Below are 18,016 nucleotides of genomic sequence, written 5' to 3' on the forward strand. Positions count from 1 at the left end.
AACCACAAAATCTGGGCTAGAAGCTAGGTTTCAGAACTAGAGGGGAAGGAAAACAGGTGAAGCACTCTAAGGACAAAACATCTGGAAGACCTCCAGTTAATGAACAAGTTGTCCTTATCGCTGCTCCACTTATGACTTCTGAGCAGTGCTTTGTATAAATATGTGATGAGGTCTTTAACTGCAAATTGGAAATACACTGCAAATGGTAAATTTTAAGACTAGAATCCATTTGCCAAAAGGCAGGCAAATTAGTCAGTGTGTCTAAGCAGAGACTAAGACAACATCCCTTTTCTATAAGATACCAGTTTGGTATAAGTGTATTTATTTCAAGATAACAGATTTGTAAGATATTTGTTTGAGAGAGCTCGGTTTGTGTAAAAGAATGTGGGGGTGTTTGTATTCCGAAAATTCCAAAAAGTAGTAATACTTAGTAGGTAGCTTTCATAATAGACCTTAAGTTATAAAAATGGGTCTCTTACTACTCCTTGGCAAAGAATCCCCTTAATTTAAACCCGGACAAAGAATTCTAAAAATATTCTTATTGAAACTGGTTTCTTTTCTAGTGCTTATGACGTCTTCCTCCTTTTAACTTTAAGGAGAACATTGATGGTCAGGAATGCCTTGACCAGGAATTTTTTCCTTGTGCGTTCATCAGATAAGGAAGCAAACTAAACATTAAACTCTATCACGGTATAATGCAAAACCTTCACTACAATCTCAGCAACATTAGTAAATATTCATAGTTGATATACAGTTTATGCACAAGTTAAGTGCGCTGTGTTGGATGTTTGTGAGGGAAGCATGAGGGAGAATTCTTAACATGTCTCATTTTTTAATTTTACTTCTAAATTAAGCAGCAGGGTTAGATGAAAATCCCCACAAAGTTCAACATTTACTGAAATTATGTGCTGTAAAGTTGGTGAGAAAACAGTGTATTCTTCATACAAAAGTAAGATTGAATCCTTGGTTTGAGTGGAAAAACAGAACTCAACTTTAATTTCGCAATGCTACCATGCCTCTTCAATAAAAGACCATACCAAAAGGATTGTTTAGTTTAATCCATTTTTAGTACAGCTGGCTCCTCTTATGATTGGTATGGCTAGTGCTATGAGGTAATGGGTGAAGGAATTTGTCATTTCTCTCTGTGTCAAAACAGGTCTCGTAGAATAGTCAATGAAGCTTCATTTGATGTGTCTTAGAAGGTGTAGACTACAACCCATAAAATATTTTAATTCCATTTCAGATTCAGTATAGATAGAACAAAAGAACCAAATACTGTGTATTTTAGTACCGCTTTGATTTTTGTTTCTAAAGTCAAGATCTGTACACAGTGCATAGTACGCCAGCTCTTGTTCACTAAACAAATTCATTGTTTGTGATAGTGAGGATGAAATTCCTTTTTGTCACATTTAACTAAAGCTTTAAATTTACACTAGTATGAGTTAAATGTGCATAATACACAAACACAGATTCATTTGTCATCACTTTTGTCAGGGAATATGGGGAGAGCTGATACATTTGGTAAAGAATATTTGGGGTGGCTTCTCACAATTAGCTAATGTAAAGATATCTAATTAAATATAGTAATCTAATAACTGTTTAACTGCAGACCTTGGGGACACTCTTAATTACATTCATGTAATCTATTAGATGGATTTTAAGTCTTTCCACATAGCCTGGCCAATTTAAAAATATGGTAAAGACAATAAAATAAAATATTTTCAACTGTTCAGTTTGCCACTAATTTTTTTTAGTGGCAGGTAATATTTTATAGTTAAGCTTGCAAAGGTATCTGTTTTTATTTATCACATAGTATAATCATTTTGTAGCTGTTGGTAAATATCAGGAAAAGAAGTAACTGAAAATCACATGAGTATTTCTTCCTAAGTGTTTCATCCATTGAAAGAACTAGCTAGTGGGGAAGTCCTTATTTCATGTTTAAAAGGCAGTATACTTGTCCTATTTTACCTGCTTAAGAACTATGTATTGCACTGAGTGACATGTCACGTTTTTGCAGGTACACAGAAGAATGAATGCAGGCACAACCTCATCATGTCAGGTTCCACTAATCCAGGCCCTGGGAAATTGTTTGGTTTTGCATATTCATTTAACTGCTTTATGGGATAACTCTGTTCCATCTTTAACATACTCATATAAAACAGCAATTGCTTCTTTGTTTATTTAAAAATAATAATCTTATGACTGCTTTGTACTCCAATTCTATTTTTCTCACCCCTTTCATTTGGTATTATAAATACAGTGCTCAATATTTTTATCTGAACCTTGGAGTGGCTGCCGACAATTTATGTTGTGACATGCAGGACTACTTCCTTAAGCTGCCACCTTGCACCTTCTAAGACTTAAGAAATCCTTTATTTATGAATTTCAAATTAGTGTACTCTTCTGAAACAACACCTGGGCACAGTCTTTGTACAAAAGGGAAAAATTATATTTAGGTGTGTGACGTTCCCCTGCTTTTATCTGAACCGGTGATCTGCTAGGTCAGTCCACTCCTTGACTCTGGGAGCCAGCTCTGCTGTGAGAACCCCCACTGCTGAGCTGTTCACGCACAGCCTCTGACATGTAAGCTGCTCCTTGGATTGTGCAACCGAATGACACTAGCCAATATCTCTGGTTCTAGACACAACCCAAGAACCTCCGTCTTGCAGTGTCCAGTTATGCCTGCTGGATGCTGCAAGCTCATATGAGTTCATCAATTTAACAAAGAAATTGATATATACCAGGCTTGTTATCCCAAGGGAAATCTCTGACACACTGCAAACCAAATGCACTGCTTCAGGTAGAATAAACAAACACATTTATTAACTACGAAGACAGATTTAAGTGATTATAAGTCAAAGCACAAGTAGCCAGATTTGATCAAATGAAAGAAAAGCAAAACACATTCTAAGCCAGGGGTGGTCAAACTTTTTGGCCCGAGGCCACATCAGGGTTCTAAAACTGTATGGAGGGCCGGGTCGGGGAGACAGTGCCTCCCCAAATCCTAACCCTATCCGCCCCGTCCCACTTCCCGCCCCCTGACTGCCCCCCTCAGACTCCCTGAACAATCCAACCCGCCCCTACTCCTTGTCCCCTGACCACCACCTCCTGGGTCCCCCTGCCCCTAACCACCCCCTTGGGACCCCACCCCTATCTAACCCCGCCTGCTCCCTGACTGCCCTGACCCCTATCCACACCTCCCCGAAACCTCCCCATCCAACCCCCCTCCCCCGCATCTCTCGCCTGCTCCCCTGAGGCTGCAGGTGAGCCTCCCTCCCTGCTCTCCTGCTCCCCACAGTGCAGCCCCCTCCTGTGCTGGCGTTGCATTGCGCTGAGGCTGCTGGAGAGGAGGGGTGTAGCAAGGGAGGGGTTGTGGGTGAGCCTCCCCGGCCGGGAGTTCAAGGGGCGGGCAGGACGGTCCCACGGGCCGGATGTGGCCCATGGGCCGTAATTTGCCCACCTTTGTTCTAAGCTGATCTTAACACTTTCAGTGTCCTTATAAACGTAGATACTTTTCATCACAGACTGATGATGATGCCTGTAGATGGAGGTGAAAAAGAGAGGAAGAGCATGGCAAATGTCTTTCCCTTTTATCATGTTTTCTTCCCTCTTGGCTTTGCCCCTCCCCCCCTTCAGAGTCAGGTGAGCATTACCTCCTTGTAGTTCCAAACTGACCAAAGGAAGGTGGGTGACTCACTCAACAGTCCAATAGATCCTGTGTTGCCGCCTAGGCCTGAGTCCTTTGTTCCTGTGAGGCTGGGCTGGGTTTGTCCCATACATACCCTGATGAGGTGTGAACTGCCCCTCTGCTCTTAGAGAGTTTTTACCTGGGTTTGTTTTAAGCCAATGAGGACATATTTTCGGCCTCATCACTAGATACATGAAATTACAACCTATAACATTACTATAACAACAATATTCAGTGCATCATGAGCCTTCCGAAGACAACCGACATGACAAACTCTGCATTGATACTACACCATCATATTATTAGGGTGTAAGGTGTTCCCCCGAGATACAGACTGTCACAAGGAGATACTGTTTACACATATTGAATTCCTACAAGATGGGTTAAGAAATAGTTTTGACTAAACTAATGCCAGGGGCAAATTAATGTTGGCCTTATTTTTATCCTGATGCTGGGAAGAGGCTTGGCATTAAATAAACAAATCTAAGACATATGCCTTGAGGTTCTGTGGGTCCTAATGAGCTGTATGCCCTAGGCTCTGTCCCTTTGTTTTAAGATTGTTCACTGTTCTTTAGCAGTAACTCTCTAATGCAGTGATTTTTCAACCTTTTTTTCGTTTGCGGGCCCCTAAAAAAATTTCAAATGGAGGTGCAGATCCCTCTGGAATTTTTCATAATCTGTGGACCCCCAGTGGTCTGTGGAGCACATGTTGAAACCACTGTTCTAATACACCATCCTGTCAAAATATTAACTCTTCAAATTGGCCTCCACCAGTCAAGCGCATGTAATACAGCATTGAAAATTAAAATACAGTATCAGTAGAAAGAAAGAATGGATTATAAAAAATTCCTACTAAGTGATCTATGCAGTTAAATATAAAGTTTAAAATCCATTTTAACATCATATGTATGGCCCTTCATTTTCGGTTTTTACTTTATTTAATTCTTCCCAGGAATTTATCAGTGTTTACTACAACAAAAAGAGATGAATGTCAGTGGAAAAAAATAATAATTTTTCTGGGTAAATATTGCGTTTATTTTGGTGAACAGGAAGACAGAAAAAAGTATTCAGCAGATTAATGCTTTGATTAGTGGAATTCAGTGTGCTTTGCTGCAGAACTAAAAATCTCAAAACACAATACCACCTCTGAGGTTAAGAAAACAATACATCACTAAATCTCAAATAGAACTTTTCATTTGAAGAAGCAGTTTACTATTGTAGATTTAAAATTATTAGGCTATAAATATTTACATTTAATAATTGAGTCACACCATTTGCAGTACATACACTCAACTTCATTCTTTTCTCCTGTTTTTATTTTTTAAAACTTTCAAATACTTTGTTGTATTCTGAAATGTATTTTGATACATTTGATACAGATTTTCATTTTCTTCCCATTTTAGTGTGGCAGATCTTTAAACCGATATCTGCTATCAGCTTGAAATGTGTACATGATGCATATAAGATTCATCAGTATGTTCAGATATGCACGCATTTCAAAGCTTGCGTGCCTGCCTGTTTGTTTTTGTGTAGCTTCTAGGCTAATACATAAGCTGTACTTCAACAGGCAGCTTTGCATATGCACACAGATTAATGTATTATCGTAACACAGGTATCTCATGAAATGTATTGTATTTTCCTAATAAAACAAGTTTTTTCTTTAAATATATTTGAATGATACAAAGCATAGTGAAAATTGGGGGGAAAAGCTAATACTTTTTGTAAAACCTGGAATTTTTTCGGTAACAATTGATTTAAACTGAAAATGAAGGAGTTTAATCATATGAGACTTGTATGATATACGGTATAGATTTAAATTGTCTTAATCTCAGTGTTGAAGCATTATTTTTAATCTAGAATTTACTGAAAATTTAAAATATTCACTCTGATTAATCATCAGTGTTGTTGGGAAATGAATTGACACATTTTGTTTCCTTACAGGAAGTAAAGGAATATTAAAACATGTTAAAAATAACAAACAAAAGAGCAAGCTGGTAATTGTTCACTTACAAGCCTATGCTAGACAGAGAATTTAAGTGTTATTTGATTGTTACATCTCACCTAAGCACCACTGTATAGTCAGGATTTCTTCAGGGGTGACCAAATTTACTGACTCTCTGAGCCGCAGACGACAATATTCAGAAGTTCAAAAGCTGATGCGTGCTTGTTGCAGTTTAGGGGGAGGTTGGGGGCTTCTGCCCTGGAGGGGGGGAGGTCTAAGGGCTTCCCTCCCTGTGGGAGGTGCCAGCCGGGCCCGACTCAGGGCTCCCATCCCCACTAGGCAGAATCCCCTAGCCCCTGCACCCCACCACAAGGCAGAAGCCTCAAGCTCTCCACCACAGTCTGGTAAGTGGAGAATTGGGGTGAGGGTGTCTGCAAACCACACATTAACTGTAAAAGAGCTGCATGCCGCTCATGAGCCGCAGTTTAGCCACCCCTGGGTTGTAGACTAGCATTTTAGGTGCCAAAATGAATCCGCTTCAAGAGGGAAAATTGACTTCTTACAACTCAATTATTACCAAAATTTAAATTTTATATGAAAAACTGCTTCCCAATCATAGGTGCCAACTCTGGACTTCCAGTCCATGGAAAAAAATTAGCGGGTCCTTAGCACCCACCAGCAGCCAAGCTCCCTCCCACCCACTAGCACCTCTCGCCCACTGGTGGCCCCGTTGATCATCTCCTCTCCCTACTTCCCAGCATTTCCTGGCTGCTGTGATCAGCTGTTCTGCGGCATGCAGGAGGCGTGGGGGAGCGGGGGAAGCAGGGATGGGATGCACTCAGGGGAGAGGGCAGAAAGAGGTGGGATGGGGCATTGGGGGGAGGGGTAGAGTGGGGCAGGGTCTGGAGCTGAGCAGGGGTTGAGTACCCCCTGGAACAATTGGAAGCTGGGACCTGTGCTTCTAATCCATTGAGTGCACTATGTAAGAGGTGGAATACATGTACCTGGGTTCCTGATGCCTGAATTTGTGCTTATGAATATGTGACAATGAATAGATTGTCAGTGTGAGAAGTAAAATATTTATAATTAGTCTATTTAAGATCTAGTTTGGATGTTTTAATGGAATTTTTTTAAAAAATCACTTAGTAGTCAGAAGACAAGACTTTTTTTTTTTTTTTTTTTGTGGAAGTTTGACAGCTGAATGTTGTAGGTTGGTTTTATTTGTTGAACCTCTTATAGGAAAGAGCTGAGTGAGAAGACAGGTTGCAATTGGGTGCTGAACTGGAGAGTAATGCTTTTGTTGTCAGTACTTAGCACTTGTATATTCAATGAACTTCACAATGATCTCCATCTATAAAATTGAAATTGTGGTTCAGAAAGGTTAAGTAATGCATCCAAAGCAACACAGAAAGTCACTATCAGAGCCAGAATAAGAAGACCCAAGTCTCTTGACCTCATCTTGTCATAGAAGAGCATTTGTGTTTTTAAAAAGGGTTACATGGCTTCAACTACTTTGAAGCACGTTTTTGTATATTCCACAACTTCATTTTTAATGTCTCTCTTATATAGTGACCATTTTAAAAATGTAGGTGCTTGTGAAATATCCTCTCATTTGGGTTTTTATGTAGTAATAGTAGTATTGTGATGTGTCAGTATGAAATCATAATTTTGTGATATAAATCTGACACACAAGTGTATCCTGTTCAGTAATTTTTAAAGGGGGAACTCAAGAAGAAGCCATTGACTGAATCAAAAATCTGGGTAGAAGTGTTTGTATTTGGGGTTTGGTCCAGAAATCCTACCATAACAAAATATGTATAAACAGATTCTATCCAGAAAAATTCTGATGCCCAAATAAATATGATTATCAGTCTGCCATCTTTCCTTTGTCTTCAAAAAGCCTCTCTCTTTGCTGCCTGCAATGCTGTTGTAGGTCATGGTGAGTGCTTCTAGCATGAGGTTTTATAAAAGATGGATGTGATCAAAAAGAGAAGGGTTATTCATCTATGGTAATATTTTTTTAAAAAATGGGATGCTAAATATTGTGTTCAGTGATAGGGTCCGTACCATTCCACCCCCCCAAAGTTAATCTGTTGAACTTGGAAAGCGGGCAAAGAAAGCAGCATCTCTCAAATATAGACGCAAGCTCTCGGAATAATTGATAACCATCTTAACTTTTATGTGAAATGTGTGGTTGTATTTTTTGCTTTTATTATCCAGAAAATCATTGATTGTAATTCCTTTTGCCTGTAATAGGGCATATGGTTTAGCTTTGCTTTTCTATGTAGGCCTCTGTCACACAAAGCCCTGATAAAGCTCTTCCTGGCTGGATGCTTACCAGGCTGTTGTATTTGGGCCTTACACTCTGGGCCCATGCGCTCGTAAATTGATGAGACTAGCCTGTAACATTGTCTCTTCCCTTGGCCTTTCTGGCGCACTTATTAGGCACAGGCTGCATATTACCCTTTCAGGGGAATAAGACCATGCAACCCAGCTGCACTAGGCTCCCAGGAACAGTGCTGACCTGCAGACTCCTCAGTAGTTTAAGCACACGTTTCTTCAGAGTGCCAACTTTGTCAGCGCTCTGGATTTACATCTCCGCTCTTCAGGACCACATTATAGTTGAAAGCAGATAGACACACATCTTTTGCAAAGATTTCTCAACACAATTACTCTCTACTTGAGCTAGCACAAGAAATATACAAAATAATAAATATATACATATGCATTTCCCTGCATGTTTCCTCACCACTCTTAAGCAGTGATGAGCTGCCAAAATCTTAACAACTGGTTCCCTACTGGGACTTCAGCGGCACTTCAGCGGTGGGTCCTTCATTCGCTCCGGGTCTTCGGCGGCATTTCAGCGGTGGATCCTTCAGTGCCCCTGAAGACCCGGAGCGAGTGAAGGACCCGCTGCTGAAGTGCCACTGAAGACTTGGAGTGCCACCCGCTGACTACAAGCCCCACATATTGGTTTTTTTGTATTTTTTTTTTTTTATGTTTTTCTTAGTCAGCCGTGCCAGGGCCCCGTTGTAATCGGACCCCGCACTTCCTAAAGCTGGTCCTGCACATTGGGGTTGCAAAATTGTATCGGGGGCCGGATAGGGAAGGCTGTGCCTGCCAAAACAGCCTGTCCCCCCACCCACGTCCTGCCCCTGACTGCCCCCCTCAGAACCCGCAACCCATCAATCCCCCCTACTCCTTGTCCCCTGAGCACCCCCTCCTGAGACTCCTCACCCTAACTGTCCCCAGGACCCCATCCCCTACTCAACTCGTCCTGCTCCCTGTCCCCTGACTGCCCATCCACCACCACCCCGACAGACCCCCAGAACTCCCATGCCTACCCAACCCCCTCGTCTGCTGACCTCCCTCTGCCCCCTCCAACCGCTCCTTGCCCCTTATCTAACCCCTCTTCTGAGCCCCAGACCGGCCCCCTTACCATGCTGCTCAGGGCAGCATGTATGGATGCCACATGGCCCACTGGAGCTTACAGTCCCCACCCCCCCTTACCTTGCCACTCAAAGCAGCAGGAGCTGCATAGCTGCCCAGAGCGCTGGCGCTGGCAGCTCAGCACGCTGCAGCTGTGCAAGGTGGGGGTTGGGGGGAGAAGCAAGGGAGGGGCTGGGGGAGCCTCCCCCACTGGGAGCTCAGGCAGGCCAGACACAGGACGGTCCTGCGAGCCGGATGTGGCCCGTGGACCAGAGTTGTTTGCCCACTCGCCCGCCCCTTTAACAGCTGGTTCTGCACCGGCTTCTAAATTTAACAACCGGTTCTTGGGAACCGGCTCCAGCTCACCACTGCTCTTAAGTGTTCTTTGTTCTTAAGTCAGCATAATCTAGAGAATCCAGGATCGTTCCTCTCTCCCTCTCTCTTACACCTGGCTTCTGCTCTGAAACATGGAGTCTCTGTAGATGTAGTAAAGTGGTCACCAAGGGGTTAACTAAGTTTCTCAGGGTATCATGAATTGGAGCCATGCTCCACTCCTCCCTTTCTCATGTTTAGTGTGTTTTCTTGCACTCAGTTATGTAGTTGAATGAAGCAGCACATTCCCAGTCTGCAGGACTGTAAGTCAGGTATGTTTTTTGCATACTGAGCTGTCCTTTACAAAACTGGTCTTTTCTCCCTCTTCTTCTAAAATGGCTGGTGAGACCCTGTCTCTTATAACCTCCGACCCTTTGTCAGCTGACTCCCTGATTAGCCTCCTCTGGTGAGCAAAGTCCCATCCAGAGAATCTGTTGCTTAGTTACCTCCCCTCTGAAAATTCAGATTTGAAAAATTGATTGGCCCTGGGTGGTAGCCATCTCTTTGCCCCAGGGTACTCCATTTAAATAGGCAATCATCAGAGTTTAATGATCTTGTTGTTAGCCGTGTGTCACCAATCTCTGGAATTTGTTTATGATGGAGGTGCAAAGCAGGAAAGCAAAGATGATCAAAGTGAATATACACAAAGAGTTCCTAATCAGAAACAGAAATCATAAGCTACATATAGATTCATCAGGTCACCACATCCTCTTTTTCAGAATTTATTTGCGTCCTTATAAGAGACCATACTTCGTTAACAACTGAAGAGAGCTAAGTCTCTTGTTAATTCTGCACTCAGTTTCATTTGATGGCTACCCTAAATTTAAAAACAATAACAACAACAACAACAACAACAAAAACTGCTTCAAAAAGCAATCTAGAGAGAGTGAGTATGGAGTGCTCATAGCAGAAAACAGGATTCAGTTTCCCAAAGAGCTACCACCAGATTTTAGTATGCAGTGTAGTTGTAGCCTTGTCGGTCCCAGGATATTAGAGAGACAAAGTAGATGAGGTAATATCATTTAGTGGGCCAACTTTTGTGGAAGATTGGAGAGACAGGAATCCCAACCCAGCAGATGGATCCAATAAAAGGTATTGTTACCTCACCCACTTTTTTTACCTGATTTTGGTGTCAGTACCTGAATGTGGACTAAGCGATAGCATTCCGCTGGCTTTTGAAGGATAAGCAGCACTTAGATATGCTGAGAAGACGTTGTAGATCTTGCAATTCTTCAAGACTTCTTTCGCTGTGGAACTGGGACCTCCTAGACTTTCCACTCCCCTTCTACCTCCTTTCATTTCTGGCGCTTTTGTATACTTTGCAAAGAGCTGAACATAATTTATAACTTCCGTTTCTCTTCCCTGCATTAGTGCTTCATACAAATGGCTCACTCCTCGCTGCTGTAAATTAGTGTGTGTTAATTTTGCATGTTTCTGAAGCTTCCTGTTGGTCACTTGCGTAATGTATCTGTCTACATTTTTAGACTGTGCTCATCATTATGGTATCTGAGCTGTTTTTTTGAAAAGTGTCTTGTTCTTTTTGCTTTTTTCAGTTTTCTACTCTTAGTAAGATGGTTTGGGTATGCTCTGTTTCTCATACAGTTTATGCTGATAAGTAGAGCTGGCTAGAAAATTATAATTCTGTTCACAGAGGGTTTCTATATTTGTTGTTCTTTTGATTTGAAATGACAAAATATATATGCCACCTCAGATTCGCACTGGTAATTTTTTCCTCAATCATTCCATGTCTTCAGGCTCAAGATTAGTTCAATGTGCTTGACTTGCAAGATGCATACTACTGTTGGACTCTTCTGGATCCTTTTGGGCTCTCCACAGCACCGAGGATATTTACAGAATGCCCAACAGTGTTACTGGCCACCTGAGAAAGCAGGGTATTCACATCCACCCGTGTAAGGAAGTCTGGCTGATCAAAGGCAAATCACAGCAGTAGACAGTGATGAGGCTGGAATGCTCATTATTCCTAGTCACTTAGATCACCCCATCATAAACAATAGAGTTCATAGGAACCATGGTTCACTCCAGATCAGAAAAGGAGTACCTGCTGGAGGATAGGTTCCAGTTGTTTAAATCATTCATTCTCCAGCTTGTATAAAGTCAGACTGCAATTTAATAGACTTGTCTTGCGGTGTTAGGTCACATTGGCATGCATGTACTTGAGGCTGTTTGCCAGACTTCATCCACAGTGAAGTGGCTCTGGCTTGGTTTGGTCTATTGCTCAATGAGTCATTGAATAGACAGAATAGTTTGTGTCCCAGCACTTAATTACAGAGCTGGCTTGGTGCTTGGATCCCACAAATGCGTGGAAAGAGGTATGCTTTTCAGGCTCTTCCCTGTTGAAGATTTTGTCCAGGAACGCATTAGGAACAGACTAGGAGACCCATTTGGGCCACGTGCAGCTTCAAGGGATATGGTGTCCAGATGGCTTGATGACGATGTCCTTGAGCTTAGAGCTATCAGACTAGCCTATGTGGCATTACTGTCTGTTCTCTAAAACTCTGTAGTGCGAATCTTCAGGCAACAGGACAACCACATACTACATAAATAGGAGGGCACCCTTCCTAGTCTGTTTGTCAGCCCTCAACTTCTGGTCATGATGCTAACTGAATGCAGTGACCCCGATGGCCCTTCATCTTATGGGAATCAGCAACAACCCTATGGATTTCCTGAGCAGGCAGTCAGTCAGTAACCAGCCACAAATGGTCCTTGTAGAGGTCTGTCATAGGATCAGCGCTCTGCCACTGAGGATCCCTCCTCGTAGATTTGTTTGCCCCCAAGGCAAATGCCAAATGTCAGAACTTTTGCTCTAGGAGAGGATGGTTAGCGTAGACAGACCCATCTTTTTTTTAAGCTCTTGGAGAGAGGAGATTAAGATCCTTTTTAACCAAAAACAAGAAGTCAGCTAATTATGTTTCTTTTTCAGCATTGTGGTTTTGCAGAGCAGTAAGTATTTTAGCGCTGAAGGTGTGAATTAATAGCTGCTACTTGGTTTACTTTTATAAAATATACCCAATCATTGTAGTTCAGGTGCACAATGTTGCTTATGCATAGACTTCATATCAAAGACAAAAGCAAAAGGACAATACCCCAAAAAACAATTCCCCTCCTTACCTTCCCCAATCACCACCTTACATTTGAATGCCTAAGAGTGGACTTTGTGCAGTGCTCTAAAAATGCACAAAATGACATTTGTCAGACTAGCTTGAGAAGCAAATCCCCTTCCACCCCCTGTGATGTGGTGCTCTGTTCACTGTAGGTATGGCTCCCATTCATGCAGTTGCACACTGTCCCTCTGCATCTGTGTCTGAAACCCCTTTCTCACCCCAGGGGCTGCTGCAGCCTCCTTGTGTCTCAGCCCTCCATCTAGGTCGATATTGTGGTTCCCCCTTCCGGGGGTAGGAAAGTCTTTCTTTTGTCAGAAGTAGGCTCAGGCAGTCTTCTTACTCACGGCCCTGCCGATACCACTTCCCCAGTGGCTGAGTGGGGAATCCAGGTACACCCTCTCTGCTGGGTTCCAGCTCAGGGACCCTCTAGTTAGCAGTCTGCCCTGTACCTTGCTGCATTTCCCCGGGCCCTGTCCTAACCTTCTGGCTCTCCCTTCCATCTTTGGGTCTGCCCGCTTCACCAGTCCCTCCTCTGAGGGAGCAACTGCAGTCTATACATATGTGGAGCCTCCAAACACTCCTCCCTCTTCCCAGGGGGAGTGATTTCAGCCTTTCCCAGCAGCCTCCTCTGTTGTCAACCTCCTGGTTTATATAGGTCCTGCCTGTTCCTGCACAAGTGAACTGCTTCTAATTAAGGCTTCTCTCCCAGTCTTAATTCCCCTTCAGGTTGCCACCTAATAGGGTAATTGGCCCCTCTAGCCTAACTTAAAAATCACAAGAACACTAAAAATTACATGTATGATTAAACAAAAATCAGTCCTTTTCAAGTCACCTAAGATTCATAGAGTTTAAGTTGCTTTTGTGGGAGACATCCCTATTAAGTGGATTGCACTGTCTGTGGTGGGGAGGTATTAAATCTATCCTTGTTTGTCTGTCTTGCACACATGCACTCAGAAAAAAATCACCACTAATGCAGAATTATAACATTCTAAGGTTATTACACAGGCAAGCAACCAGCCAATGTAGACAACCTTAAACGCTATTTCTATAGCTGCTGTGCCATTGATGTCAATGAAATAAACAAGGTTGAGCTTTATTAATGTTTGTATTACTAAGACAGTATTTTCGCAAGATGGAGGAGGACAAAACCATTATAGAAAGTAATGTTAATTTCAAGGGTCTTAAGAATATTGCTACTAAAGGAGTCAAAAAGAAAAACGGGCTCATTAAAACAGTGAGTGTTTTGAGTTATTTTAACAGTGACAGTCCAAGAGTATTGTTTAGATCAACAGTTCTCAAACTATGGATTGGGACCCCAAAGTGACTGCCACCTTCCCCAATAAATACTTCTGATAGGAGTAAGTGGAATGGTGGAAAGTTACAGGGGAAAGAGAGACTTACCTAATTTTCAAGTAATGGAATAAAAGTACTTATTTTTGAGTGGTTTGCCCATCCCTTTTTGTTCTGAGTGGATGCATTGTAAAAAGTTGACTCTAAGATTTGTTACTCTCTATTTAAAAACAAACAAACACAGTAGCTGCAAAAGGTTTAAGGCAATTATCTGCAATAGGCAACTTTTAATCTCTTCCTTAAGACTAATTAATACACCTTTAAGATTTTCTGAAGACTTCCCTATAGGTCCAGGATATTTCAGAACCAGAATATAGACTCTTATAAATAAAATGGCATTAATGTTTTTTAAAGAACTAGAACTGGTCCTAGAACATCATCTGTGCCCAGAGACTCATTCTGATCTTACAAGCCACTCTTTTTCTAACTGTTCATGTACCTGTTTTGTTTTCTTTTTTTCTGTAAAGGAAGTCTTTAGCATGTTTAGCACTACTAAGTAACTCTCAGGAGTATAACCTTCTCTGGAGTATCCTACATTTTTAAGGTCTTACGAACACTAGCAAACTTAGCTGTACTTAAATCTGATGCTGAGAGATCAGTCCCAAATGGTCATTTTAAAAACTAATTTTCTGTAGCCACAACTCTTCCCCCTCTTCCTCCCTTACCCCCAAAATCTCTGGCCTCATTTCTCCAAGATTAGCAGAGTCAATTTGTTCCTAAGTGTCTCTAAGGCCCATTTTAGAACCAGTGGGCCCTGGATTATTTGTGCTTCTTGGTTTGAGTGCAGGTAACAGCTCTAAGCTTGCTGATTGTGTTAAATTATGGATAAGGTACAGTGTCTCCTGTGAGAGGCTAGGTGAATAAATAAATATTTATTTATTTAAGGCAGTTAATTATTGTCCTTTATAGAAATCAAGGAAGAAGAAACAACACATTTTTAGGGGAAATGAAAGCATGAAATTAAAAGACTGGATATTGGCAGAGTCAGGAATAAAAGAAAAAAGCATGGCAGTCGGGAGTAATCTGCTGTATGCAAAGAAATAACTAACTCCCGAAGCAATAATCAATTGCTTCCTCTATCAAATAATAATCCTCCAAACTGAATATAATACAATTAGGGTTCCTTCTTTACCTTTCTGACTAAAAGCAACTTGAGAGGCTGTATTTCCTCCTCCTGATGCAGCCAACTCCCTTACCCCAAACAATGTGCTGTGCTCAGCATGCATGTCAGGACTGTTCTAGCCATGTGCATTCTATGGTATGGTGTGCCAGTATAGCTCCTAGCCCAGTCATTCCTTCTTCTCTTCTCTGGCCTAACAGTCACCAGCTGGCTGCTTTTCAGGCATACAGGTTAGGCAGACCTTTGGGGTGCTGAGGGTACTTTTGCTTTCTGGAGAATCTTGATGGGCTCCTGCCTCAGAATTGTCAAACATTTTATTTTGTGTCACTTTTCTCAGTTGCTGTTTCTGGGCTGATGCCTGTGCAAGCTGATTTTCATAGGACCCAAAATAGCAGGGTGGAGCTTCATTTATTAAAATAAGCACAGTTTTACAATTTAGTCTTGCACATCAGTTAAGTACCTAGTTCCAGGGTGGTGTGTCTCACACATACCATATATAGCATAACTAGATGGTGCCTTTTTCATTGATTTTGTATGAGGTTCTAGAATCTAAATCATACATATTTGTAAAATCCTAGGAATGTGTCTGTCATGGATTATGGTGTGTGCTATTTCTTGTACCTCTCTGCAGTCTCTCATGAGTGACCCTTTGCAGGGACAGGCTCTGGGCCTCCAGTTCACTGAAGGAGGAGTTCCATGACTTTGCTACTCTTAGACTGGATCCTTAGGTTTCAGTGCCCTGATTTCTCATCATGGCTCATTTAGGAAGACCAGTTTGGTTTGGCTTCTTGCAGTAACCTTCTCTCTTAGGAGCTTTATAACCAGAAAATATATGCAGTGATATCATTCAGCATTTTCAAAACAAAGTTTTATTAACAGGAACACAGTAGCCAGAGAAATGGGTTAAAGTAACAAAAAAGGCCTACACGCATAGATCTTACTTAAACTGAGTTCTTCCCATGCAAATTTTGGGTAAGTTCCACTTGGCCTAGGCATCTGTACTCCTAGGCTGAGACAGCCAGCCAGCCGCTGCAGCATTCTCTGTTACTCTATTACTCTCACTTGCAGCTGTTGCTGCCTGCTCACCCCCCCACCCCCTTCCTCTGTAAGGACTGTATAGGATTGCATGTAATGGGAAAGTCCCTTAAGGATACTGGACATTAATGACTTGCGTGAAAAAAGCATGTTTCCCCCAATCCAAAATTCATTTATTTTCAACTAAAACATTGTGCTATTAAAACTCAGGTAAATGTTCACAGAATTCTGACTAGCATACAATCTGCAGCTTCATTAAAGTTGACTTGAAAAATGTGTGTATTTGTTTGCAGAGACAGTGAGTACATACTTAGTTGGAGGTGTGTCTCTAGGTTTTTATACTACAGTTACCATTGTGGTATTGGAGCATCTGTATGTATGTCTGTCAGTTTTTCAGAGTAGCATGCAGTTTCTGGATATTGCTGGATTAAATATCTTTGACTGACCCTGAGAAATTGTGGGTAAGATTCTGTGCTGTGCCTTTGGGAGGTGAAGCACAAATTTGTCTCCCAGAGGGAAGGGGTGTCTCCCAGTCCTGGACTACTCCCAGGGCTAAATTACTACAGTTACTCCAAGCTGCCCTATTGTTTGTAGCATTGCTCAGAATCTCTGCAGTACTGGGCACTGCCCCTGACATTCTCCGCCCCAATACACCCCTCCCATCTGGGCTTGTGAGGGGGTTCTCAGGGGACATCTTGTGCCTGCTGTTTTCTTCTGTTCCTGCTCAAGGTGAATTCTTCCTTAGCTATATCTGGAATTCTTAGAGCCCTTTAAGCCGTGCTAGCCTTTTACCTGTCTTAAATGGGCCAGAGTGGAGAGCTGAGGATCTCATCCACACTCTTGTGTTGTTTTTAAAATGGAGCTGTTCTTCCAGAGGATATAGTTATGATTACAAACTTAATTTGGTTTTCTCCTAACTGAAGTGTTTATTGTTTAAGCTTCCAAGTGGTCTTATTTGTTCTTATTTGAGTGAATAATAAAGGTGCATAGCTTTTGTGTTCCAGGGTATATTTCCAAAACCTATCAAAATGAGGCACTATGTGCTCAATGATCATAACTGGGAATTTAAATGAAAATTTAAATTAAATTAAATTAAAAGTAATTGCCGTGGCCAAAACTGTGTTCTTACAATGCTGACCATTAAAAGTCAGCACTTGCCAATGCATCATTCATCAAAGCATCTTTTGAGTATATCTGTGCTAACAGTGGGGGAATGATTGGAGAGATTGATTTTGAATGGCGCCTGCTGTACTACTTTGATTACATAAGTACCCACTGTAATTCCATTTTACTGCAGGAATAGGCAGTCTCTCTGTTTTGACAGCAGAACACCCACCTATGGATAATAATACATAAGATAAATATGCAAAGTTGGACATCATGGATGCATGTACCCTGAGTTGCCCCAGTTTGGAATAAAAACAACAATGTAGTAAAGCTGCACAGACTAAAAGAAAAAAACCTTTGTTTATAAAACGACAATTTGAGAGTTAACTCCTCATAAATCTAAACATGATCTTATCATTACAGCAATACAGCAAATAATATGCAAAGAAAAAAATAGCATCAAACTTACAGATTTCTTCAGGACCAAAAGGTACATAGGCCACAAATCCTAAGCATTTAAAACATGCACCACTGTTTTAGCATTTATGTCACCACACTGTCCTGAGCTGAAAAAGCAGCAAACACCCAGTTCTTTGAATAGGCTGGTATCTTTCTCCTTGTGGTTATCTTCTTGCTGCAATTAGTAAAAGCAGGCCTGTGAGCATCAGCCCTCAGGGCAGAAATCTCCTTCCCCCCTCAAGTATGGCTCTGTCTCAACTAATTGAAGTTTGATGCCCTTTTAATTTTGGTATAAACTTGGGAGTGGAGTTAGCCGCCACCCTTGGAAATGTCCTACTGAGCATGCTCCAAGGATTTGACTACCTATGTCGTCCCACACTCCCACCTAGGGT

The 18,016-nt window shown here is 41.8% G+C and overlaps 1 protein-coding gene across 12 annotated transcripts in view; it reads left to right on the forward strand.

Moving 5' to 3' along the window:
* The window catches only part of CASK (calcium/calmodulin dependent serine protein kinase), a 410,527-nt gene that overhangs the window by 179,005 nt on the left and 213,506 nt on the right, over positions 1 to 18,016 (forward strand). The window lies entirely within an intron of this gene.

Source organism: Gopherus flavomarginatus, chromosome 1 (genome assembly GCF_025201925.1).
Source record: "Gopherus flavomarginatus isolate rGopFla2 chromosome 1, rGopFla2.mat.asm, whole genome shotgun sequence".
In the NCBI taxonomy this organism is placed as follows: domain Eukaryota; kingdom Metazoa; phylum Chordata; order Testudines; family Testudinidae; genus Gopherus; species Gopherus flavomarginatus.